General features: G+C 45.7%; 1 long non-coding RNA gene across 2 annotated transcripts in view; it reads right to left on the reverse strand.

The window, feature by feature from the left end:
• LOC115614410 overlaps positions 1–26546 on the reverse strand; it is a 108432-nt gene that overhangs the window by 49023 nt on the left and 32863 nt on the right. The window contains exon 1 of one of the 2 annotated variants that reach the window (XR_003993718.1): positions 12054–12160. The exons of the other annotated variant lie outside the window; for it this stretch is intronic. This is a non-coding gene — a long non-coding RNA (uncharacterized LOC115614410). Of the gene's footprint in view, positions 1–12053; positions 12161–26546 lie in introns of those variants that run through there. 2 annotated transcript variants of the gene reach the window in all.

Consider the following 26546-nt stretch of genomic DNA (forward strand, 5'->3'; position numbering starts at 1 on the left):
CATTACTGCTATTTGCAGTCACGTTTTTCAGAGCGTGACTCATTCAGGGTCACATAGTAAATACAGGAAAGACCTAGAAAAAGGTCAAGGTGCCCTGACCCTCAGGGCCGGGTGCGAACTACTCAGCCATGCCTGTCAGATTGGGCAAGGAAAGAACAGAGCTCTGAAGTTCTGGCAAGATCCATGACCTTCCAGCTCAGACCTGGAGCTTGGAAAAAGACAGTGACATTAAAGTTGATTAAAAAAGTAAAAAAGAGAGTGAGAGAGACTCCCTCCCAGCACCACTGACAGGATTACCTGATTACAAAGCAGAAAGCTGCTAAAAAATAATCTATGCAGGTGGCTCCAAGAAATAACAACACAGGAAAAGAGGAACTGTAATTGAATGAATGGCCTCTCGCACACTAATGTCATTCTTGACATTTGAGCAAGTAATTTTAAAGACGACTAAAATAATATTTACATACTTACAAAATCACTGGATTTTGAAGACAACTCTGTTAGATTATCTCCAGGGAACAGAAGGATGAGGGGCTAATTAGCTGTGTTTGCCAAAACTCGCTTTGCCTCTTTTTGTTATTTGCTACATACTTCTCGCCTGGATTGGGACCTCTCTGTGCAAGATGCTCCGCAGACAGCCCAAGCAACAGCTCTGGCCTCCAGATGTTTACTCCTAGTGAGTGTTTACACTGTGGTGGTTCTCTGAGGCCACAGCCAAGCGCAGTAAAATCCCAGTGTGAAGGTGAGCTCACCCCTAACGAATGCCAGCTCTGCTCTGCTCGAGAGCTCCCTGTTCACTGCTCCTACCCAGCACACATGGTGGTGCTTTACCCAACACCCATTTGCTGAGTTAATTAGAAAAAAGAAACAGAGAGCTGACCCAAGCCTGCAGTGAAAAATCAAACCTTGCTTCAAGACTCAGACAGGGCTTCTCATTATTTCTTGTTTTCACACACTGGCTGTTTTCCTGCTTTGCTCAGAAATGAAAATCGACGCACGATGAGACTAGTTTAGTGGGATGGGATTTGTGGGTTAAGCAGATGGATTTGAACATAGCTGGTGAAAATACACCAGTGGGCTGGTGAGGGCCACGTCTGCTCACTCCAAACTCCCTGCACCCAGTGGGGTCCCATGACCCTCCTCAAAATGAGTCCTTGGACAATGTCACTGATTTCATGACCAGAAAAGGGGCAGAAGTTATGCTGGTTTTGACTGGGACCAAGTTACTTTTTCCATACTAGCTCCTACAGGACTATGTTTTATCTTTGTGCTAGAAACAGTGTTGATAACAGAGGGACGTTTTCACTGTTGCTGAGCAGTGCTTACACAGAATCAAGGCCGTTTCTGCTCCTCACCACCAGCGAGTAGGCTGTGGGTGCACAAGAAGCCAGGAAGGGACACAGCCAGGACAGCTGACCCCAACTGACCCAAGGGATATCCCATACCATATGGTGTTATGCTCAGTATATAAAGCTGGGGGAGAAGAAGGAAGTGGGAGACATTTGGAGTGGTGGTGTTTGTCTTCCCAAGTAACCATGACGCGTGACGGAGCCCGGCTTTCCTGGAGATGGCTGAACACCCGCCTGCCCATGGGAAGTGGGGAACGAATTCCTTGTTTTGCATTGCTTGTGCTAGAGGCTTTTGTTTTTTTACCTGTTGAACTGTCTTTATCCCAACCCACGAGTTTTATCACTTTTACCCTTCTGATTCTCTCCCCTATCCCACTGTGGGGGGAGTGAGCGAGTGGCTGTGTGGGGCTGAGCTGCCACTGAGGTTAAACCTTGACAGAAGGGAAGGAGGAAAAGGAGGGAAGTGCTGGGCAGGATCAGGACAGGACAAAGAAAGAGCTCCTGTACACTAGGTGAGTCTCTCAGTTCTCCACATAAATGGAGGGCATTCCTATCCATTTACAAGTGATCATTTCACCTGCATCATCAAGCCTCATTTCAGGTTCAAACTTTCCCAAAGCCAGCTGCCTGCAACCCTGCAGCACTTACCATATGATTTATTCTGGATAATCTGCTTTTGCAATAAGCTATGTGCCTCCTTTGGCACTATGGAAATCCATAAATGACATGGATAAAGGAGCAGTGAGCTTTATACTTGCTCTAAAGACAACATAAAGAGAAATGACCAAGTATAACCTTATTTTCAATACAGCTTAGTTCTCAAATCCACTGGGGAGGAGCTGCCAGATATTTTCCTGGTAAAGAAATATCACTAGCCTGAAGCCAAGCATTGATTTAAGGCCGTATCTGTGTGGAGAGGTTATAAAGCTAAAGATGTGATTCTGGGGGAGCAAATGAATTGGTGATTTAGAACAAAATACTGTGTTCAAAGTACTAATTGCGAATGAACCCATACTTGCACTAACACTAGTAGAAAAACTTTAAAGAAACACAAAAAGTATCATGAATAAAAGTGCTGGGGTAGCTTTCTGCCTTTTCACAACCCAAGATGATCATTAAAAAGCATTCAGGTACTTGTGAAAATGTCCACAAGTTTCACAACACCACCTTAATTTTGACCAACACTTATTTCTCCAAAGGCCTTTCCTAGAAGCCTGTTACTTATTAACTTTTATCTGTAGTCCTTCAACTCTAGCTTTAAGGCTTTGATTCATGGAGCAGAAACACCACGTGATCTCACCAGCCACCCACCCTCCACACTGCAGAAATTAACCATAATTAAACAACCGTTTGGGTGCAAATCCTCTCAACTGCTGAGAAAATGTTTACCAGGAACACAGTTGCAAAAAAACCTGACCAGTGTGTGAACAAATGAGCATCTCTCAGTCCTTTTTTGGGGAAAAAAGAGCTTACAGCATGGAATAGAAAGCAACACTTTTTTTTATGGCTTTGGGACCCATTTTGTATATCTATCATGGAGGTATGAGCTGCAACCAGATTACTGTGGGACACCCCGCTCATGAAAGTCAGTGTAGCTACTTCAACTTTCACGGAGCTAGATGGATTTTGAACAACTGGGTATCAAGCATAGGCTTTTCAAATAAGCCTTGCAGTACTTTACTGCTCTCAAGTATGCTGAATTTCAGTGATGCTTTTCAGAACAGGAAGAACATCCCAGTGTGTATGAAACTGAACTAATGTTCTCATGTAGAATGGGCACAGCAAAGTGTCCAGAGAAGTACACCATGTACATAAGTTTAGTTGCAATCAATAATAAAAGCCGCAGAATTGGACTCCAAACACAAATGAGGAACCTGAAAACTGGAAATGATCTAACATACTCTTTAAGTATGTTAGATCCATCAAGGTACAATCCATTCTCCTTCACTCAGGAGATGCCTTTTATGCTGGAAGTGGACAGGCCAGGGAGGAGCAGAGTACCGAGAGGTGATTTGAACAATTGGGAATAAGGGACAAAATGGTAGCTCCTAAAAAAAGAAATTGAGTTGGATTTTCCTAAAACCTGAAGATCATAAAAATGCCCAGTACCCATCGGGCTGGTCCAGCACATCTGTGCTGGCTCCCTTAAAAGCCCTAGTCTTTATAAGATTATGTATTTTTGAATCTTAATCCACAAAGCCTTTCCAAATCCAGCCATGCTTGAGCATTGATTCACTCAAGCCAAGAGGAAGGGTCTTTCTCACACACCTCCTACATACTTCCCACCTTTCCATCCTCCTCACCACACTGCAGAGAGCTTTCCCAGGGAATTGTGTGCTCAAGGAAAGGGAAACCAAGCAAACAAAAAAAAAAAAAACTTTTATCATTTTATTAGGGCACAACCTACAGTATTTCCTTATGCCGAAATCAGGACAGGAAATACAGACGTGACTTCTGTGGGTCCTCTCCCTGCATTATCATTGGAAAGGACAGGAACTTTGTCTCGTAGCTAGTTAGAGATGCTAATGGCTTGCTATGCTCTTTTCTGCAAGATATAAACAAACCAGCAGCCAAGAAGATTCCCTCTCCGGGTTGTTTATATGCTTTTCCTTTGACCTGGTCACCTCTTTCCTGCACAACTGCTTGCCGTGGGAATGTATTCCCAAGTGTCCCTCTCCCACTTTCTTTATTCTTGGCTTTCCTGCCCCAAGGCCTCCTGCTCTCCTCTGATGTCTCTTTCAACAAAAAAACTGAGAGAAACCCACGCCTGACAGTCCCATCTCTCTTCAGTTCATAGCACAAAGATATGCCACACTAACGTAGTGTACCTGAAATGCCCTTTAAATGCTCTGTGTACCTCCAGGATGCCCTTTGAACTGCCATTTCTGGCTGCAGCCCCCTCAAAGGCGTTAGGAGAGGAGCAAGGGCTGTGCACAGGTTGGTGTTCCTGCTCTCCCTGCTCCCTGCTCCCCACTCCCCTTCGTGTACCACAAGACAGTAACAAGCTTTTAACATGAGAACCACAGGCAACAGTGAAGGAAGAGACTGATGCTGTGCCTCTCCCAGTCCTGGTTTCAGCAAACCCCTGCAAACTGCACACACAACTGACGGCTGACACCATCAAGTGTAACCTCATGGTCAGTGTTTGGGAGCCTGCTTAGCACTGGTAAATGGAAGTCAAAGCTTGATCAGATTCGGTTACAAATGGAAGCAGAAGCTTTTGCAGTTCCCCCAAGAAGCTAAAAAAGAACCCACAGTTTGCTTATTGCAATGACAGGCAAGCACGGGGGAAGGAGGGGTTGTATTTAGCTGTCTGTTCCCAGGATGGGTCTGAAATAGGTCTGCACTAACCAGCCCCTCCGAGTCTAGTGAGTGCGTACCAAGACCAGCCAGGTTAGGAGGATAGTTTCATCCCAATCTGTTTCGAAAAGCACTCATCCATCTTAATTTCTCATGCTCCCACCACTCCCAGCCTGGAGACAGCATGGCTGCAAGCAACAGAGGTGTCAGAGGGGTCAAGCGCCTGATTACCTGCGTGACACCAAAGCAGACAAAGGAAAAGAGACTGCACAAAGGCAGAGATGTCGCACATGCTATGAGTAAACGCTGCCTTCCCAGCAGGAAAAGCAAGGTTTGGTCTCTAACTTGGACTGCCTGTAGAGAGGGACATGGCCCCATGGAGAAGCCCCAGGGCAATGTGGGGACAGCCCTGGTGACAGACAGCAAGTGGCACTTTTGTCTGTGTTGCCAGACCAAATGCAGTATGGAAAGGGCTTGTGGCTCTGCTGTCCAGGGCGCTTCCCTCCTGCTCATCTTGCTCCTACCCTCTGGACCCTCAGTGACACCAGAAAGAACAGGTTCCCAGAAGAAATGTCCCTTTTGCACCCCCCAAGCTCTGAGAAACAGCAGTCTACACCAAAGCCAGCCCTACCCTACGGCTTGCAGACTGGGCAACTAAGTGGGTCTCTGCAGATCCAGCCCATGGGTTTCATATCCACTAATAGTCAGGCAAGTCTTTACCAAAGGGGTTGGAAACTTCCCACTCTGAGAGGCTGTCCGACCCCATCATCGCTGTGATGGCAGAAGGGTCCAACCTGCCCATGAACCACCCCCCTCACAACGCACAAGTAATTAACTGGGCAGCCTCCCCCGAGCCTCTTCTGTTGCTTCCTGGGCACATCCCCGAAATTAACCTCAGAGCTAATGAAGGCAATTATCAATGGCAGACATGGTCTCCCTCTAATTATTTTCCCTGGAAAGGTCACCCAATGCAGCACATTGTGAAACCCAGCTAATTGCATTGTCTGCTCACAGCATGAAGCCGGCTCCTGCAGGGCTCTGCCGGCTCTGGGGGAGGCTCATGTGCCATTGCCCAACAATTGGAGCCTCCAGCTGGGGAAAAAGCGGCTGTGAGAGAGGAACCCACTGCCAAAGTCTCCTTGCCACCAACATCGCTCCCAGATACAGGCTCTGACTGCTGGCTTATCCCCCTCCTTTCAGATGTGGCCAGCCAGCCCAGCAGTCAAGGCAGAAGATTAGATGAACGAGCCAAGCTATCTGGGTGTCAGAAGGAAGAGGCTGGATGCTTCTCTTTGGAAATTGTTTTGGTTTCATATGTTTTTGTTTTTTTTTTTTTCCCTTGAGAAAAGAAAGGGAGAAAGAATTTTAGTTGGAAAATTCCAAGCTCACGGCTTAGCTCTGGGGCATGGGGAGGAACGCGGCTGGTGGTATCAGCTACAGAAGAGTCCACTGAGGATGCTGCCCCCTTTCTAAATTAACAACAGGGTGGGGATATGAGGTTGGGGGAGGAGGGAGAGGGACACACAACATGAAAATCCTGGTATTTTTGAAAATCCTCTAGAAATCACATGGTCAGACCAAACCAAAGGAACGGCACAGAGCAGGACAAGAACTGCACATGTTGCACTGTTTCCTGTTTAGACAAAACATTTCTGATAGCCATAACCAGTGATGTTCCTAAAGAGTTCATGCGAGTACAGACTCTCCACTTTGCGACTCCTATAATGGACATGCCCTGGTTTATCTCCGTGATTATCAAAGCATCCCTGAGAAGCTATAACACATCAAGTGTTCGCTCTCTCCAGCCCACAGACCAGCTCAGAGAAAGGGCATCACCTTCTCATATTTTCATACAATAAAAGTATAGTGCGACATATTGTGCCCTGTCTTCATCACCTGCATCCAACAGAAAATACAGATTCAGTGCAAGATCCTGGTGTCTTTGATCCTATGGATCAGAGCTCACCACACCCCACCTTTCCCTGTAATGGAAGGTTTAGGAAGAAAGCAAAAATTCCTGAAGCAGCACTCCTCAAATCCTGTCTTTGTCATTTGGGATTAAAGAGGACAATGTATTTATGCCTACGAATGGACACCATTTAAGAATCTGAGAGGGAAGTAATACTGTGATTGCGTGTCATGTAACCAAGCTGACATCTTGAGGTTTGCTACCCCAACTCCCAAAGTACAGTGGGATCTTTGGTATTTCTGAGCCCATCAGTACCACCATTATCAGGTTGCTGTGAGACTTGTTTAAAATTTAAACACACAAACAAAACTATCTGGTGAGCAAAGAAGTTGCAATGCCTATTCCTCCAGCAGGAAAATCCAGGATGGATATCCAGCTGCTACCCTGGGTGCTGAAGCTTGCTTTTATCAGAGGTTTCTTTGGAGAGAAAACATGTTAAATCAAAGGTAGTTAACAAAAAATATGTGATCCATCAAAAGCAAGCTCCAGATGCTGCATTTCTGGCATCCAAGCAGCTGGGTGTTAGACCAGCTCTGTGGACTCAGCCCTCTCCTCTCCCCACCGGTGCTCGGGGCGCAGCGTGCCTGTGCCCCGATGCGACACAGCCCATAATCACATTCACATGTCAGGTCGCACCAGGCAGGAGATGATGTGTGTGACCACATTAAAGAAGGGAATATTTTCCTTTGAGATTTCTTTGTTGACTTTAATAAAGGCTCCCTCTGGGCTTTCATGTTTCAAAGGAAAAGGGGAGAGGGACCATCTTCACACATCCTAATTAACAACGTCTAATAATTGTTCTTGCATGCTGCTTTGGTTCTGCATCTTTCGCACAGCTCAAAGGAAGAAAGACATTTCTGAAAGGGCTTACAGAACGTTAGCATCTTCCAGCCTCGATAAACCTCAGAAAGCCCTGGTGTAGAGGTGGATATGCCAAAAGACTCATGGGTAATCCTGTACAGATATGGCACTGGTAAAGGCACAGATGGGGTAACCAGATACCATCTTCCACAGAGTTTCTTTCTTAGGCTGGAGGACAAAATTAGTTTGGTGGTCTCTCCTCTGTCCTATAAGAGGAAGGAAAATGCTGCTGGAAAATCACTATGGAAGCTAGCAGAACTCACTGTGGAAAACTAGGTGTAGCTCTGCTTTCAAGCTTATGTTGCTCTTTTTAAAGAACCCTTTGGAAGGTTAGCAAGGGAGCACAGTAGCTGCTGTGCTAGCAACATGTCCCCATCACTTCTGAGGTGCCTGGCTTTATAAAAGCAGAGTCCCAGCACCTTCATGAAATCAGGATCCTGTATCCTGCAGTGCAGTCTAGCAAGGACCAGGGAATGCCAGGACCTTATGGGAAACCAGTAGAAAACAGGTCAGTTTTACACTTGATATTTTCAAATGACACTTGGAGCTCCAGCCTTCAGTAAGAAACAATTTCTCCAAATTCTGTGGCCACTGAAAAAAACCACCCTATACTTTCCCTACCTGCATTTGTAACCCTGTCGTTGATGCTCCTGATGAAGACCTGCCAAAAGCGCAGAATGCAGTCCCCCACACGCACCACCAAAGATCCCACCAGCTTGCACAGGACGAGGGCAAGGTATGGAGTTAATGGACTGAACTAGCACACTTGGTTCTACTGATTGTAATACTGATTTCTTACTCATAGAAGTCTGAGGTCTTGTACCTGAGATAGGCAACAAAGGCTTCCTCTAAATTACCTCTTCAAAATCTAGATAACTTTTAAAGAATGAGTTCTGAACACAGAGAGAGGAGGACTTTTGGAAACCCATCAGGGATTTTTAAGTCATTCGTCAAACTTCATGGCTGTGCACTTCCATGCAGGACTGCAGCGTTCACATAGGCACACATCCTCATACCAATACCTTCATCCCTGTAACAGTACCCTCGCAAGAGTCTGACTGGTTGGGATCTCCCACATCCATTTTCTGTAAGGACAAAGCCAAGTGCATGAGCTTCCCATGCAACATGAGTGAGATTACCCAGGCAGTCTCTCACTAGGGTAAGTCTACAAATCATGTCCCAATACCTGAACCACGAAACTGTCTTTCTGCCCCTCCTTGAAAACAACCATGAAAAACTCTTGAGCTAAAACCAGAGATGATTTCACCCCTTTCAGAATGCTCAGCTGGAAGAACCAGGGCTCTGAAATGCATCAAGCATCACACCTGGTTTTCCTGCCCTTTCTTGCAATGGTTCGTTTGAGTGGTTCCCATCACCACTCAATGGTGGGAATGTGGTGCTGGCATTTCAGTTAGCAAGACAGTCTGTGCTGCTCAGAGCCCATTCTGAGGGGGCTTCTTTAAAACCCTCCTATAAAGCCTCCAGTCTTCATTTGCCTGGAAACACTACAATGAGTATTTGAGCTACAGCCAAGAACAAGAGGTCTCAATGCCACTCACAAAATATTTAGGCAGAAAAGGATTGTAGTCCATTTAAATTTTTAAGGGCAGCTTAGGCACTATTTCTGTGTTTGCCCTATAAAGTAAGTAAGTAAAAGAGTCCTGAGGCTGATATAGTGAGCAGAAACAGGAGGACCAGCAAAGGTTTGCAAGGGCTCCAGGCCAGAGTGTTGATGGTATGGTATGCAGAAGATACAGAGAACCTGCCATGAAAACACTGGGTTTAAGCTCATTTGCCCGTTATGGCCTTGAGTAAACTAATGCTACATTTGTTAACCTACATGAAATGCAGGAGTCTATAGGAACCACATGTTTTCCATCCATTCCATGTGCTCCATCAGCTTGATGGAGTTAGATGATGCAGACAGACAGTCTGAGATCTGGGTTAAATAAGTTGAACTGTTTTATTTTTCTCTTGGCATTGCAGTGGGCGCAAGAAATTCTCACAGGGTGGAACATCTGGAGTGCATTATTCATTAAGAGTGAAAGATGCTGCTGTGTTTGCGGAGGAACCAAGCACGCTTCTTGCAAGCATCTGACACAAACCAGAGTGACAACTAATGGCATGGCAGCCTTCTTTAAAGGATATATTAGTTCTGCCTCATGTTAAATAAAACCTTTGTCAGCTTAGCTGACAGCACAGGTTTCTGAGAAGGCATTTCTCTAGCCCAGTAAGATACATGAAAGAGATCTTTTAAGCAGCATACTAGCATTTGTATGTACAGCAGTGGGAATTCCTACATACAGTAGCAAGATGTAACTCTTGTCAGACTAAGAGCATGGTAGGAATTGATGCTATGATTTCTATCTATACATAGATGGTATTTTTCACCAAACAGCTTACTCATAAAACTCATGCAGAAATACAGTGTAGGTCAGCCAGAAATCTGTGGATTTGAGCCAAAATCTGATGAGCTGAAGCAGCAAACAAAAGGGGTTTCTATTTAGTGGCCGGTGGCTCAGGCTCTTGCAAAGAATGTGGGAGCCCTGGACTGGGTCCTGTCTTTCCTTGAGGGACCTTTAGCTCAGCTCTCCTGGCTCCTTTATCCTAGCCCAGTTTTTCAAACACTTTTTCCTCTAGCTGAGACACTGCATCTTCCAACAACCAACATGGCACTGGTCTCCATCCTGCGTGCAGGGTATGTATTCCCATAATAACTCACTATGCAAGCGAGGTGAAAAAGTGGGCACAGAACTGGAAAGATAATCAAGACAACTTTCTTGGAGGACAGATGCCAACAATGTGAGTCATAAGAGGCTATATCTAGCAAGTGCTGCAAGAGAATGGGGGAACTTAAGGGATGGATGACCCAAGGGAAGCATAAAGTAAAGATGACTCCAAAAGATGACTGAGGCATGACAGCCAGGTGATGCTCCTCCTCATGATGATATCATTACACAACTAAGCACACCAGGCCACTTGGAAGAAGAGGAAGGAAGAGAACTGCAAGGTCGGTGGAGGAAAAGGACTTACAAAGACAAAGCAAAGACCCTTCCTGTGCTCTTGGCTGATGATACCAGTGTATCTTGGACTTCCCAGATGGAAATCCTGAATCAGAACCTTTCCAAACTACAGGTTTCTGTTCAAGCATGTATGTGCAGGTGTACCCCAGTATACACTTGCCCTGTTATGCCAGTGTCAAAACCACTATGTCAGCAATACATTTTAACTCTTCAGGAAAATACCTTTGTTTTCCTTTTCTGAGTATGATAAATTAAAGTAATTTGCTCTTACCCACTCTTCCAGAAATTAGAAAATAGCTTCTAATAGGACACAGAACAATCTTATGTCAAAAAGCCCACTCCTTTTACCATGCTAACAGAAGAGCTACGTCAAGTTCAGGCAGAATGAACAAATAAATACAAGTTTTCAGAACATAATGGCAGAGAAGTGCTTCCACTCTATGTGTACGTCAATTATTTCCTTCTATTTAAACCCATGACTAATTACCCTTGGAAGCAAAATAGCTAACATCCAGTTGAATACAGGCATCCCTTTTAATGTAATCAAGAACTCATCTAGCTTAAAAATCATGGTAATTATCAATGAAGTGGAGGGTCGTATGGACCTGAGCCCTGTGGCAGAAAGTGCAGTGCACTGCGGCAGGGCGAATTCCAGACCACAGACAAAAATGCAGAACTTGTGATAGAACTTCAGAGAGGCACTCGTGAGTATTCGGGAAGGTGAAGTAAGATTAGGATTTGCCCCAGCCTCAAAAGCCTGCTCCCCAGTTTTCAGTAAAAAATACTTGGAGTGATGTGTTTTTTGTGGAAACCAGGTTTTTCCTTCAAAATATAAAACTCCAAGTCACCACCATTAAAAATACCTTGGAATTACTTCTTCCTGCACTGACGTCTTCTGAAACAATTCTTCCTGCTTCTCAACACAACCTGGCTCATCACAAGGTCTTTAAGCTGATCCCTGGAGTTCAAACTGATTCGTACATGGAGCTTTATACACCCTTACACAACGAGAAAGGCACATTGAGAAGACCACACACGCACTGAACCAGCTTTCTCAAAGGTTCCCCCCTCTTTGACAATTACAGCTGTCACACCACCTCATAATATTTCTTTGCCTGCTCTTGAATCCAGCTGACAAGCCATGCGCCCAGCAACACGCAGGAGAGCAGCCAGAGTATTGCTTTAGGCAATATTTCAAGATATTTAGCCACGGTTTCAAATATGCAAACACAATTATACCTTTTGCCTTGTTACCATGAAGCAGACGTATCCCAGTTTTGGCCTCCCTTGTTTCACTGGTTAGGAACAGGGTGGCTTTCAGAGAGAGGGGTTTGGATGGAAGGAGAGGGCTAGAAAGGTTTTCACTGCCCAATCCCACACCTTCTCCCCCTCCAGAGACTGACCAACCATCAAAAAGTCACAAGAATCATAATGATCATTGGGGGTAATTTCTTCTTTTTTAACACCCAGATGTTGGGAATACACGACATAAGTTTAACAGGAAACATACAGCTAAAAACAAAGTGATATGAGGACAAGAAGGTCCTTTACCTCATTGAGTCCCTGCAAGACCTGAGGAGCATTAGTGGTTTCTATTGTTGACATTTTGCATTAGTCCTTTTGGAGGCAGTTCAATGTAATAGGAATCAGATATGTTCCTAAAAAAATAAACAGAAATGTCCATGGATGTTTTTAATGCCTCTTTACACTATGCATCTCAATGCAAGACTTCTGAGACAAAGACACAAGACTATATGTATGTATAAATATATATATAATAATAAATGTATAAATATTATATATATCTCATTTCCAAAGAACAAATCAAATCACCAGTGTATTCTTATATTTAACAAGCAACTGCTCAAAGCCAAAGAAGAAGAGGCATTTGATTAAGAAAACCAATTAGGGTTTGGCATGGGTACTACAAAAACCTTAGAAGCTATTGGCTATTGAGACTTTTTTCTGGAAAGAGAGAAAGTTGCTATAGTTGCCGGTCAGACAGAGTAGCAGCTCTGCAGGCTCACATGCTGTTCCGCAAAGATGGGAGGCAGCAGGACGAGGAAGGCAACCACCTTGCCTTCCTCTCCACGCTTTCTCATCTTTCACTAGCTGTTGGCCAAAACTGATGTGAGACACAGAGGAATGGTATGCTATGTACAGCATTTGCCTTTTGACAATATGGCAAATCACAACCTGAGACTCCAGAATGCATCTTCTAAAAAATTCTCATTTTAGATAAAAATTTCAGTTTACAATCAGAACTAATTTTTTGTAACTCTACGTAAGCTATGACTTATCCACATTTGAAGGAGAATCATAGGGTTGTTTTCTTACCAAATACTCCATTAGAATTGTATATTGCCTTGCTTGCAAATCTTCTACAAACAGAGCATGTTCAGGGCAAAAGTTTTGACATTTGAGTATCTATGAGAATTCAAAGCTTAAACCCATGTGCAGTACTGTAACTATAAAGTAGTTATGCACGTCATCTCGTAGCTTTCCGGTTAAAAAAGGTTATTTAGCAGGACACAAGACCTTTTGCTCTTTATAAATAAAATAGCTAAGACACATGAATTACTAGAGTTAGGTTTCTGAGTCTGCTTGTGCTCAAGCCCTTAAGTAAGTGAAGGACAATTCTAAGATGCAGGAAACCTTTGGCCCTCTCAGTAAGATGCAGCATATTTTGCTTGCCAGTTTGTACGTGTTTCAACAGCCTTCTGCCATGGTTTTGTGCTTCTGGAACTTCAGGTTTAAACAAATTCATGGTGCCACAGGGAAAACTAAAGCTTATGTAGAAGCAGCAAAGCCTGTTCATCTCCAAAAATCATTCCTGAGATTGTCTGTGAGCAGATGCAAAGATATCTTTGGAAACACTAACTGGGGAGGTGAGGATGCAGGGAAGTGGGTGAGAAGGTGATTTTATGTTAATTCCTTCAAGCACACACATGGGATTTCTCTCATGCAAGTTCTAACTGCGCAGACAGAGACCTCAGGCAGAAATGGATGCTCTCAATCGCTCTTTGCCAAGACTGTCTGTTGGGCAAGGCACTTTGCAGGTGTATCACAGTCTGGCAGAGTAGCTCGTCTGAAACGAAGGACAGGGAGGCAGCTCAGAACATCATCTACTCTGACTCTACACCCCAAGAAGGCAGGACTGCGTGCCATAATTCCCCCTGAAGCCACAATAGCCACTGGGCTCAGCAGCTTTGCTAAACCGGTGTCACTGTGCCCAGCATCCATCCACACTCTCCGGCCAGGCTGCAATGCACCAACATTGGCTCTGTGGGGACTCCAACGGTGTCCAGCTCTGCTGGATCTCCACCTTGGTGAATGAAATAAAATACAAAGGAAAGATGAGCTTGGTTCTTCTTTTCTAAATAGGCCTTTGAGTACTTTCACTGTGCTTTAATCACAGGAGCAAAGTTCATTTTTGTCCCATGGCCATGGCTCGTTTCCCTCCTGCAGAGGATGAGAATGCCCCAGGGGGTTTGAAGGGAGTGAGTTACCCTTGCTGAGCCTGGTTGAACACAGGTGCTGAGCAAATGTACAGGCGAGAAAAAAGTACAGAGACAAGGGGAGAACAAGAGAGACAGAAAAAAGGAGCAGAAACCAGCAGCAAGGAAAAAACCCCATGGATGGAGGAAGAAAGAAAAGGAGTAAGATAAATAGAAGCTTGTGGCAGCTGCGTGATGACAAGCACTGGGATGAGCGGACAGATACAAGACCCAGCAACAGTTGTGAACTAAAAGTTTACAAAGGCTCATTTCTTTCCTGCACTCCCACTTTACAGGACTTGAGCTCAGGAAGAGAGAAAACCACAGACTCTGTGTCTGCTCAGCCTGACCGGGACATCCTTTAAGAACCAGCCAAAACCCAAAAGCGCTGTGATGTGTGACCGAGGGCCACGAAGAGCTCATGCAAGAGAGCAAATCCCAGGGGAGCAACCCATTTCCCAGAGCTGGCTGGCGCAGAAAGAGGCTCCCTGGCCTCTGGGTTGTTGGCTGTGGGCTCTGAAATTCTCGCAAAGAATTAGCCCATAAATAGGGCATTAGCTCCGTCAACTGGACAAGCTCTCTCTTGTGGCTGGAAAGCCAAGCAGCATTTATTTTACTCCATTCAGATTTGGAGGAGAACCTTCCTGGAAAAAATTAAACACCTTCTTTTATTCTTCTTTTTCTCCTTTTTCTTCCACCCTTTATTTTTTATCTAAAAATTAAAAAAAAAAGAAAAGGCAATACATGCTCTGCTGTTACATGCAAAAGCCAAAGCAAGGACATAAGCATTGCCTTGGGACTCAGAAGTGAATTTTAAACCATTTCACTGCAGCAGAGAAACTGGTAAGAGAGAAGTGGCTCACAGCCAGCAGGATTTATACCTGCACAAGCAACACCCAGCGGATTTCCAGTCCATCACCATAACTGCTCCAAGCAATATATGCCTATTCATAGGGAACAGGGAATACGGACCTGAAATGCTGGATTTGCTTCTTTTCTTCATTAGTGCTTATTTTGACTGTCTCTCCCAAGTAAATGGGCAAGTTCCACTACCAGCAGCTTAAGAACCTATTTATTGCCATGACGAAAAACTAATGTTCCCTTGCTATAGGCTTTATATTCAAAGCAGAAGGAAGAACACGGTTCAAGACTGCTAATGCAGCTGGCTGCTATACATATACAAAAAAAAGTCTCCTCTAAGGCTGGCTTTGATGCCAAACAAAAGAAACAGCTCAAGGTTTTTCCTCAAATAAAGTATCCTTTCATGAAACAGAAAGTCCCTATGGAAAAAGATGGGAAAAGGTAAAAATCCCAGTGTGGGCAACATTCTGAAAAGCTATCTTTAGATTTTCCCTTGGTATGAACTACAAATCTATTTCCAGTGTCCCATGGGGGCAGAGCACCGAAGCCTTCAAGGTGCACTTCCCACAGGTAGCAGGGACTACCTCCCTAAGCAATACATCATTGCACGGAGAGGTGAAACGCAAAGCAAGCAGATGTTTGCACCAAACATTTCTTGGTGCCCAGGTTTGCCTGGACAAAGGGAGGTGGCTGCCTTCCCTCTAGGAGCTCTGCTCCCTCCCGTGCTACCGTGCAGCCGCTGTGCTGGGTTCCTTTCAGCAGCAGGGAATGCTGACTTCAGACTTGGTTTCCCAGCTCTTAAGCCAACACACAATCTTGTTCTTTTACATTTAATGGATTTTAAACAGTCAGGTTCCCTTCTGGTCCCAAATGCATATGAATTTCCTAATGTATTCAGCCTAAACCAACCCAGCTCCGATTCCTGAAAATATTTAAGGACGTACTTAATTTAAAACATGTGAGCAGTCTCAGTGAGGTCAATGGGATTACGCGTGAATATAATGCTGCTTTCTAACAGCTCCCAGCCATGCTTCTCCTCCCCTACACCCCCAGACAAGGGCCAGGAAGACTCAGTAACAGCCTATTTTGCCCCAGAAGAGCTTTGTCCATGAGGACAAAAGGTAAAGAGGAAACAGAGCAGCAAAGTGATTTGCCCCAACATCAGAAAGCAAGCCACTAATGCAGCCAAGACGAGTACCAGCAATCCAGGGACCAATGGCTCCAATGTTCAAGGGGTACCACACATTCACATCATAGCGTGCTGCAAAAGCTTTAGCCACAGCAGTGTTTTAACTGCCCCTCTCCCCAAAACTGTCTTAAGAGGAATTAAAGGGAAGTGAGGCCTGATTAGATTATTGTAACAGCCTCCTCCAAATAAATACAAGCTAAAAATAGCACCAGAGGACAGAGATCGCATCTTGCCAAGAAGCGGATAAGCCGCCCTTGCTGTAGGCACATAAAAGCAGGCCAGACACATGTTTACACTGGGTGATTTAGCGCATCTGAATTTGTCAAGTTGTTTGATAACTTCATACTCAAGAACGGTTTTTTCCTCATTACAGAAACATCCTGGTTTCCAGTAAGAAGTGTTGCTGGCACTGGAATTCCCCACGTGCTGTTTTCTGCACAGTGGAAAGCAGAGGATTTTATCACACAGAAAGAAAAGCCATAGATGGAGAGCAGTTTTCAGTGAGTTTCTGGTGGGTCTTCCCTTCCCTTCTTCCAGCCCTTAAAATGCTGTGGCTGTGCCCATGCAAAATGGACAAGCTGGATCCTTTCTTTCCCCAGGCTCCAGCTGCAAAGCACATATGCAATGCCAGTGCGGCTATTCTTCCGCTGCTAGTGCTCTGCAGGGAGACGGGATCCGATTTACCCCAGAAGCTCTGCCACTGTTTCAGCTCTACAGGGACACTCCTTTATCTGCACGAGGAATCCAAAGGACTTGAAACAATAAGAGAAAAGGAAATCATTGTTTTAAGACAGGCACTGAAATATCATTGTGTGGATGTACTTAACAGATGGGGAATGCGATGGCCAAATTCAGGCTCCCCAGGTTAGTTTCTCAGAACCAGGCTGTCCTGTCCTTTCTGTGGGTACGAAAATAAGAGGAGGACTATTTGCAAAAGCTTCCTCACTCACATGAAGAGATCTTGGTAGCTGGATCCAGGGCCATTGAAGACCCTACCCCATGCCAGGGAGATGCATCCAGGGATTTCGCAGGGCTTGGACAGGAAGGGCGCTAAGTGCATGGCCATATTTCTACACTCTTTGAAGACTTCAGAAACCTCTGGGGATAATGTTCACCTTAAAAATGGTAGTACTCAAAATGCAGATGCTGTATCCATTTATACACTGGCTAACAGCAGCTCTTGGCTTGCCAGGCTGGGATGTTCACAGCATGCAGGGGAACAAAGTGCTCGCAGGACACTCAAATCTGGTGAGGGCTGGATGCCTCTGGCTGTTGCTGGTAGACCTAGCCTAGGTACCTGTCCTTTTGTACAGGAGAGAAGGAGATCTGCACATCCCGTTAGCTCTTCCACCATTGTATGCTGCCACCCAGCATACAATGGCACCCTAATGGTGCCAAAATATCACTCTACCGAGAGCAATGCTGCTGGTGGGGGGTCCACAAAGGTGTCCTCAGTAGAAATTGATTTGAATCAGAAGTGTGGTTTGGAAGGAGAAGTCCTGATCTTCTCCACTTTCTGAACTTCAGCTCCCACCATGCAGAGAACTCAGGCTGTGAGAATGGGATTCCTTACAGGTACAAATAAAAACATCTCCCATCAGCTAAGAGGCCCAAGATCTGTCCAGAACTAGCGCAAGGAACCCCCAAAATACGTACAGCAAGGAATGGCTTTAAAGTGAAAGAAAGTAGATTTACATTAGATAACAGGAAAAAAATTCTTCACTATGAGGGTGCTGAGGCACTGGCACAGGGTGCCCAGAGAAGCTGTGGCTGCCCCATCCCTGGCAGTGTTCAAGGCCAGGTTGGACAGGGCTTGGAGCAACCTGGTCTAGTGGAAGGTCCCTGCTCGTGGCAGGGGGCTGGGACTGGATGAGCTTTAAGGTCCTTTCCAATACAAACCAGTCTGTGATTCTATGACATCAAATCCTTGTCATTTATCATTCTCAGCATCCATTTCTATGGCACCATTGTATCCGCTCACGCAGATTCCACCTATACTGCAATGAGGTTGCTCCACACACCCTTTTAGCTATCCTGGGGTGCAATGTCCAGCTGAGCCCACCGTACGAAACAACCCTGCTGTCAATGACCACCACAGCAGACGACTGTGAATGAGAACAGCTGTAAGACTAAAGGCCTATTTTGAAGGGCCCTGTATTTTACACTTCAAGGGTAGACACTGGGTCTGCAGGGAGCCCAGCAACTTTGATGTTAGACAGCGCAACCTCCATCTGCTTTGCAGAAGCAAATCCATGTGCAGCCCATCACCCCTGGAGGAAAGATCGAACATGCTCCTGGCACCACAGCATAACTCATTCCAAAGATCTCTCCTGGTCCTCAGCAGCCTCCTGGGAAAGGCTGTGGACACTGGAGCCCACAGCTCTGCAAACAGCACACACATAACCCTATAGCCAGCCCCTTCGTGCTGACATGCACATCACAAATCCACCTGAATTACTGCAATTGCAAGTGTCTTTCAGTACCAGAGCCCATCTCACTGCCTCCCTAGAACTCCAGAGCCAGCAAACACCCCCAACACACATGGGGGACCAAGTGGGGTGCATGGCTAACAGGACCCACCACCTGCTGCAGATATTTGGACCCCTCTGCAAGAGATGCTGCACAGCCAAGACTGGCAAAGAGATTTAGGGCAAGAGCTCCAATCAGTCCTGCTGGGAGCTGGGCACCTACATCTCTATCGTGGGGAGCTTTGAAAACATCAGCACAGGTTCACTTCAGGAGCAGGGCCTGGGATTCCCTCGTCCTCCTCCTCCCTCTCCTTCGCTTTAGCAACACAATGTCACTCTTTCTGCATTTCCGAAAGGGTGTCTTGCAGGGCTCTGCATCAGAGATCAGGAGCCGTTTTGAAAGGAGGAACCCGCAGTTTGACCCCTGCTCTATTGAGAGACCTTTTGTGCTTCTGCAAAGCTCTCTGCTCCACACTGGCCCCGCGGCCAGCAGAGGGAAACGCTGCAGGAAGCACAGATTTATTCTGCCACTGACAATTGGGAGCAGCAGTGTCCTCTGGTGCCTTCATTGTCCAAAGGTGTTTGAGTGTAAAGCTCACACATAATAGCGACTTTCCAGAGATGCAAGCTGAAAAAGCCCTTTGGTGCTCGCCAGCCCTGCTGGGAATGCAAGACCTCAGGTGTCCGGGCTTATCTTCCAACCAAACTCATTCATTTAACAGCCAACTCTGATTACTCCTTGTAGTTAAAAGAAAACCCCAAAACAAAGGCTCAGCAGCCGTGTGCTCCTCAGCCATTCAGCACTGCTGGTGTGGGAAGCAGGTGTTTTGAGGTCTGCATTCCCACTCCAGCCTGAAGAGGCTGGAATAAGATACCGCCTTTTGAAACGTCCACTAAAAAAAGAAAGAAAGAGGCAGCTCACCATTGCTTTGCAGGCTGGGGGCAAGCAAAGGGCTCAGCTAATTCATAGCACGAGCTGGCTGAGTGCTGCGAAAGGCATTCCCACAGAAATTTCTGCAAATATGGAAATGAATCTAGCTGAGTGGTTTTACACCCTTTTTTGCTTTTAATGGGCTTGCTGCGGGGGCTTGGGGAATGCACACCTTTCCCTGGGAACATCTATGTACTCGGTTTGCTGGTAAACAGGCGTTTACAATGGAAATGGCCAGCTCCATTGCCCTGCAATGACAAGCACCCATCACCATCCCACTCTGTTGCCAAGGCACTGAAGACTGGGAATGCTTGGCTGGCTCAGGTGAACTACAGCCACTCAGCTCTGAAAATCCTCACCTGATGTTAGAAAAATGTTCTCCAAAGTGCAAACTCTCAGCTGGGGAAAAAGATAAATGAACTTGCAAAGGGAAGATTTCAGTAGGAGCAAAAGATGTTTGTCATGTAAGTAACAAACTGCAGCTTGAAATCTTCCAAGCACTATTCAGGGTGCCAGTGTGACCTCTGTTCTGCCCTCATAAATGGTATTAATTGGTATTTGTTATGCAGAAGCATTAAAAGAAAGGCTGATGAGAGGGTGCTTGTGCTGGCACAGGCCCAAAGGCTCTGCTCTCGGTGCTGCACCAAGTGCTTGGCAACGGGAGTAGCTGGGCAGGTACTCTGAAACTGCACCTGAACATGATGCTGAGCTGCTTGCTCTGTGATGGCTCTTTGAAAACACACCTTGGCTACATGGCAAATGTGAGTGGCATTTCCTGGACCTTTGGGTTTGTTGATTTTTGTTTGTTTGTTTGTTATTAATAATAAATTTACTCCACCAGAAAGTTACAATTTCCCTCCCTTTTCCTAATCATCACCCCATCAGCAAACATGGGGCTAAAGCACTGCTCCAAGCTCAGCTGGTTTCTGTGCTGTAGCATCCTCTGGGCATTCGACAAAGGCTCCTTGTCCTGCTCTTACTACATACAGGATATCCAGGCAGTGCCCACATCAGTGCCGATGAGCCCAGTCCAGCCCCACCGCCCAGGTAAGAGAACAGCACCATGTTCAGCTCAAAATGGCCCAAACTTCTCAGCATCTCTGGCTATTAGCTGCACCTCAAGCTACCAAGCCTGCAAGCCCCACAGCGCAACGGGGCCCTTCCGAAATGCGTATTCTCTCTTAGCCCTGCTATGTTAATAGCATCCCCCCACCTCCCTTTTTAATAAAGCTGCCAGTTTTAAAGATGCATCACCGCAATTTCTTAAAAGCTACAGGCCATCAGTGCTGCCTAAGTGCTCTTTACTCAGAGTATGGCACCGGGGGACTGCAAAGAACTCACTTGCAGGATAAAAATATTCCCACCTCATTATATACTCCGGTGGGTTACTCAATAATTACACTTATTAGATCCAAAGGTAATTACCATTTTACTAGTCAGGTCTCCCTTTTGTTAATACACCAAGTCAGCCACCTCACCATTACCTATCAGCAATGCCCCCCCTGCACAGCCAGTGGGTCGTCTGCACTCATGTCACTATGCAAGGAGGGTGCTTGTCCCCGCAGCAGTCACTTCTAAACATCTCTTCATCCTCCTCCTGCAGGTGTAAGGGTTGTGTACTCAAGCCATGGGCAGGCTCACACGAAACCAATGTGACTGTCAGGAGATGAAGGCTCCTCTCCTCTGGTTCCAGAGCAGAGACATTTGCCAGAGACGCATGCTGCCTGCAATGAGCACTTCATACCACAGGTGACGCCTTCAATGTGACACAGATATAAGCACAGTGGCAGCTCTCTGTGCATTCAACTCCAACATCCAACTCCAGCGCATCCAACACTGGAGTGAAAAGGAGCCGTCATGCATCCCTCAGGACCAGAACCACATCACCAAAAATTCCTACAAGCCTCAAAACCTTCAGGAGCTGCTTGCAACAGCAACCTGGAGACTTGTATTTGGCTTTAGGCTGTGAATCATAGAATCCTTAGGGTTGGAAAGGACCTTAAGATCACCTAGTTCTAACCCCCCTGCCATGGGCAGGGACAACTCGCACTAAACCATGTTTCTTTTACACAGGGCGGCCAGCTGAAGCCATTCCCACCTTCTGTGTGTTTACTACCATGACTATGCCAGAGCTGCCCCATCGGCTACCAGCCAAACAAGCCTACAGGAAACAGCCACATCAGGGGTTTGACAACCCCTCTGCCAGGAGAGCTGCAGAAATCACTCCTGGTGAGCAGCAGCAACATTACTGGCCAGCCCAGCAAGATCAGGAGCAGGACATCTGTCCATGGCATTAAGTGCCTTGGACCATTTTTACCCCCAGGGGCCACCAGCTCAGAGCTTCTTCCACCCTCCAAAGCAGAGCCATCAGTTCGGTGCCTGCTTTTACTTTGGTCCTTGTGTTGCTGTTTCTTGGGATGGGTTTCTAAGAGCAGATACAGGGAAAAGGCTGCCAGGCTGCCAGCAGAAAATATGCAGGAATGAGAGGTCAGCAGTACAGTCCCCTCAAAATCCCAAAGACATGTTAAAGGCTTTATTGTTTGGCATCTAATACTGGGGGTTGCTTTGTCTCTTCTCTCTGCTTTTAAAGCTACACTCACTTTTGGGGTTTTGTCCAAGTCTGATCAGTTACCAAAAGGCATTTTTATTCTCTCCACAGTCATTTCCGGGAGGAGTAATTAATTTATGTTAATTTGGAGAGGAAAGGCACAGCGATGAACTTTTCAACTAATCCAGAGATAAATGGTAATACATTAAAAACTTGCTGTGATAAAAAGATAAGGCACATAAGTTATGATCTTTCCACCATAAAGTACGGCTTATTGAAAGAAGCAAATTATTTTGAGTAGTTTCAGTCTTTTCAAATAATTCAACTTAAAACAATAGTCCATTTTTTTCTTTGTCAAGCTAAAATGCTTGTTCCTTCCAAGCCAGATCATCTTCTGTTCAGTGTTAGTGGCAATCCAGAAGCAAGAAATTCCCTTAACAACTCCAGACTGGCTGTGCTATAGCTACACATGGGAAATATTGAGGGGCTGGGCTGGATGCAGATGAGAAAGAAGGAGAGAAAACCAGGAGGATTTTACTTTCCACTTAGTATTTTACATTCCCGTTACCTGTCTGAGACGTTTTTTGACTTTTTCTTATAAAACAAAAGTCCGTTTTCAACAATATGTATATTTTTGGCAAAAGCTATTTTTTGCTCCAGAAATGTTCGGAGAGAACATTCTGATGTACTGTAGCAACATGGCAATATTCAGAGAGCTGAGTGGTAAACACAGAATCATAGAATTGTTTAGGTTGGAAAAGTCCTTTAAGACTATTGAGTCTTAACCTAGCACTGCCAAGTCCACTACTAAAACATGTCCCCGAGTGCCACATCTATATGTTTTCTAATACCTCCAAGGGATGACTCAACTGATTTCCAGTGCTTGACAACCCTTTCAGTGAAGAAATTTTCCTAATAATCAATCTAAACCTCCCCTGGTGCAACTTGGGGCCACTTCCTCTTGACCTATGGCTTGTTACTTGGGCGAAGAACTGACCCCACCTCGCTACAACCTCCTCTGAGGTAGAGAACACCACTTGAGCTCCTGATCCCTTAGCTACTCATGCTATGGCCCTGAAGTCTCCCTTGGTTGCCCTCAGACTTCTTGTTGCAACTTCATTGCTGCCTACCCAAAAAATCCATATTAATCCACAATCCGAGGGCTGTACCAGGGCAAGAAGCTTTCTCTGCACATCTTTTAACCCAGGGCCCAGGGAGGCAGCAGACTTCCCTAAGAAGCGGGTCTGGTCTGTTCCCTTCAGAAGGGAGCCTCCAATGGCAATGACTCATCTTTTTTCTTTATGGAAGCAGTTTTGGCTACAGGGTGTAGCCGACACTGGCTGTTCCTCCTTGGTGAGAGGTTATCCAGCACTGAGGGGACATTTTTCATTGTGTTTCATTCTCAGCAGAACAAGAAATGAAACATAGAAATTATTTCTGAAATGTCTTCCTCTAAAAATCAATGGCATTCCATCCAGCTCCAGCTAGACATCCCTTTCTGTTTTTTCCAAGCTTGGCATCCCTGTTTTGTGTTGACGCAGACGTAAAAGAAGAGCCAAGACAACTCTTACTTTCCTTTTTTAAAAGGGTTTTTCCTTCTTCAGACAGAGAAGGGGGTTAAGGAGGAGAAGAGGGTTCAGACACATGAACCAGATTTCAAAGCTGGTAAAAGCCAGTAAAAAAAAAAAAGTATAAAATCCCAGGGAGTCACAACTCTGCCACTTGAGCCTATTTGCTGGACCAGGACCTGGCTACAGCCTTGCCCTGCGTCCAAAGTCACCCGAGGACATGCTCATCAGACACTTTGATGGTGTTGCAGCTGCAGTCCCAAATTCCAAAAATGCACAAATGAGGAACAAGCGCTCAATCTTGCCAAAGCAAAATGACTTTCTGCAATGAGATGGAGAGCATGGACACACCCAAGCCAGTTTACTGCAGGGAGAGCCAGAGAAGAAAAGCACTGGGAAAGAAGTGTTGCGCAGCGGGAAACACTCAATTTTACAACCTCTCTAGCCCTCCTGCCCCAGTAACACCAAGGTATCCGTTAGCTCATTTAAATCTCATTTTCTGGGGTAAAATCTACATTACTGACAGCATGCTGCGGAAGTGGAGACAGAGCAAGGGGGATAGCTACTGAATCAGCTGTGATGGGAAGGAATGGCACCAGTTGCCACCCAAAACCACCCAGTCCAGATATGGAGCAAAGTTCTCGTTAATCACTAGACACCACTGCAAACCCTGCAGCAGCTAGCTGATCTATAGCATTTAAAGATGATGACAGGTTTGAACCATGCAGGTAAGTTAACCCAGCAGAAAACACATCCCAGATTCGGTCTTCATTTCACCTAAACCAGGTTCCTTTGGGATTATGTAGACACACATGCGCTATTTCAGCCCAGAAATGACAAATCTGAAGTTGATAAACTGTTTACAAGAGGAGACCAAGCTCTGAAGTAATTGCTGGCAAATTATCATGAGGAACATTATCAAGCAGCAAGGCAGAACCCCTTCCAGAGAGGAAGATAAGATGTTTGTGCTGGTGTCTCCTTAGGGATACGGCTTAAACCCCACTGAAGGCTGCATTTAGAGCAAGGGCTCAGGGCTGGGATTTCAAGGTTCTCTTCACACAGTGTTATTTGTCAGGGGTAACAGCTTGCTGGCAGCGCTTTCTGTGCTCTCTCTCCAAAATCAAGTCACTTTGTGCAAATGGAAAATTACCTGAGAAATCAGGCAGGCATTTAACAAGGGTTTGGGATCCTCAGAGGAGCAGTTAGGTGTACGGAGCCAACGTCTTCCCAGTGGAAACCCTGGCAAGGCACAGCCAGACTGAGATCAGATTCATAAATGCTATCTGATGTCTGTGCAGTCCTTCTAGACTTTCCAGCCTCAGCAATCATGGAAACAGGTCCCCAGAACACCAGCAGCTTTGCTGGCAGCAGGAATTATTTGCATCCTTCCACCCAGGGCCTAATGTCCTGTCCAGCTCATGCTGCCCCCTCTCCCACCTGCATCTCTGCTACTTCCCCAGCCACCGCTCTCCAAGAGCTTTGGAGATGCTCAACACCTTCCCCAGCTCCTCACCCCAGCAAACATGATGGACATTCCTCAAGAAACTCAGAAGCTTTTATCAATCGCCCTACAAAATGAGCTTGACTTGTTTAAGACAAAATACTGCAAGGAGCCAGTTGGGACTGGGCAGCCAGCACTGACCCTCCGAGCTGGCTCATCCTCTCTATCCATCCATCACTCAGTTTCTATCAAATTTCAGCAGAGGTTTATCAAAGTGGCCTCAAGGATCCTGGCAACTGTCAACACTCTTGCCACCATTAGTTCACTGTCCTCTTCCCGCTGCATTTTCCATAGCACACAAACCTGCCACATTTTAGAGCTGTTTGCAAGTGAGGCAAACAGCTTTATTTATTATTTATCTTTATTTATTTATATTTATCTGCTATATAATATTATTAATTATATATTTGTATAATGTAGAGTTATTAATAATAAATTAATATATTGACTATATAGATACACTAAGTGTATATTTATCTTTATTCTGGGGCAAGAGAGGGACAAACCCACAGCAGTGAGATGTCAGATACCTCTCCAGAAGCAAGGCAATGAGACAGCAGCGCCATGTGGCTTAGAAAAAAGGCTCCCAGGGTTTCCTGTTCAATCCACCAGACCACAGTGCTTCTGCACGCTCTGCTGCTGCTGGCAAGGGACAAGGGAATAGGAATTACTCCCCCCCAGTGACACCCGGTCGTTGCAGCCTTGGTCCCCCGTTGGAGGAGCTGCAGAGTCATTTAGGTAAAGAACTCATCAATGATTTATGGTTTCTTCCACAGGGGAAAAAGAAAAAACTGCCAACAAGCAGCAGCTTCCCTCCAGTGAGGCAAGCAGCAAGGCCAGCGCTCAGATCTTTTTGCAGATCACTGGTGCAAAGTGATCACTCAGATCACTGGTGCCAGGGAGTAGTGATCAATGCAGAGGCATGGCTGCAAGCCCCTCTGAAGGTAAAAATTTCTCTCTTCACCCTTCATTTGCCCTCCCAAGAAGCCACTTTTCAGACTCCTTTGAGTTCCCAGCCCAGACCTGTTCCTTAATGCAGAGCTTTACAAGCAAGGAAAGCATGACTGCCTACAGGAACAGGACAAAACTCTCCTGACATGACGGCCAAATGAGGAACATGCAACACAAATGATTCTTAATGCTAAAATAATAATTGCAGAGCCCAAGCAGGCAGATGTAGGGTTCCCTACAAGGCCAACCAAAACTTCTGTTTGCTTCTGGGAGCCTTCTGAGGTTCCATGATCTCAAATGAATAGCACAGCCATTGAAAATCTATCACCCTGGCAGCCTGCCTGCAGAAAGCAGAAGCTTGTAAAGAAGGTTTTGAGCTCCAGCTGGCAGAAACCAACCAAACTTGAGCACATTTGCAGGGAAAGTTGAGGGCAACACGGCTGGCTTCTGTGGTTGGGAACCAGAGCAGCTTTCCCTTGCTTTTGAATACACCAGAAGTGAAATTCAAGGTCTTCAACCTGCAGCCTGAA

The sequence above is a fragment of the Strigops habroptila genome, chromosome 11 (assembly GCF_004027225.2).
Source record: "Strigops habroptila isolate Jane chromosome 11, bStrHab1.2.pri, whole genome shotgun sequence".
NCBI lineage: Eukaryota > Metazoa > Chordata > Aves > Psittaciformes > Psittacidae > Strigops > Strigops habroptila.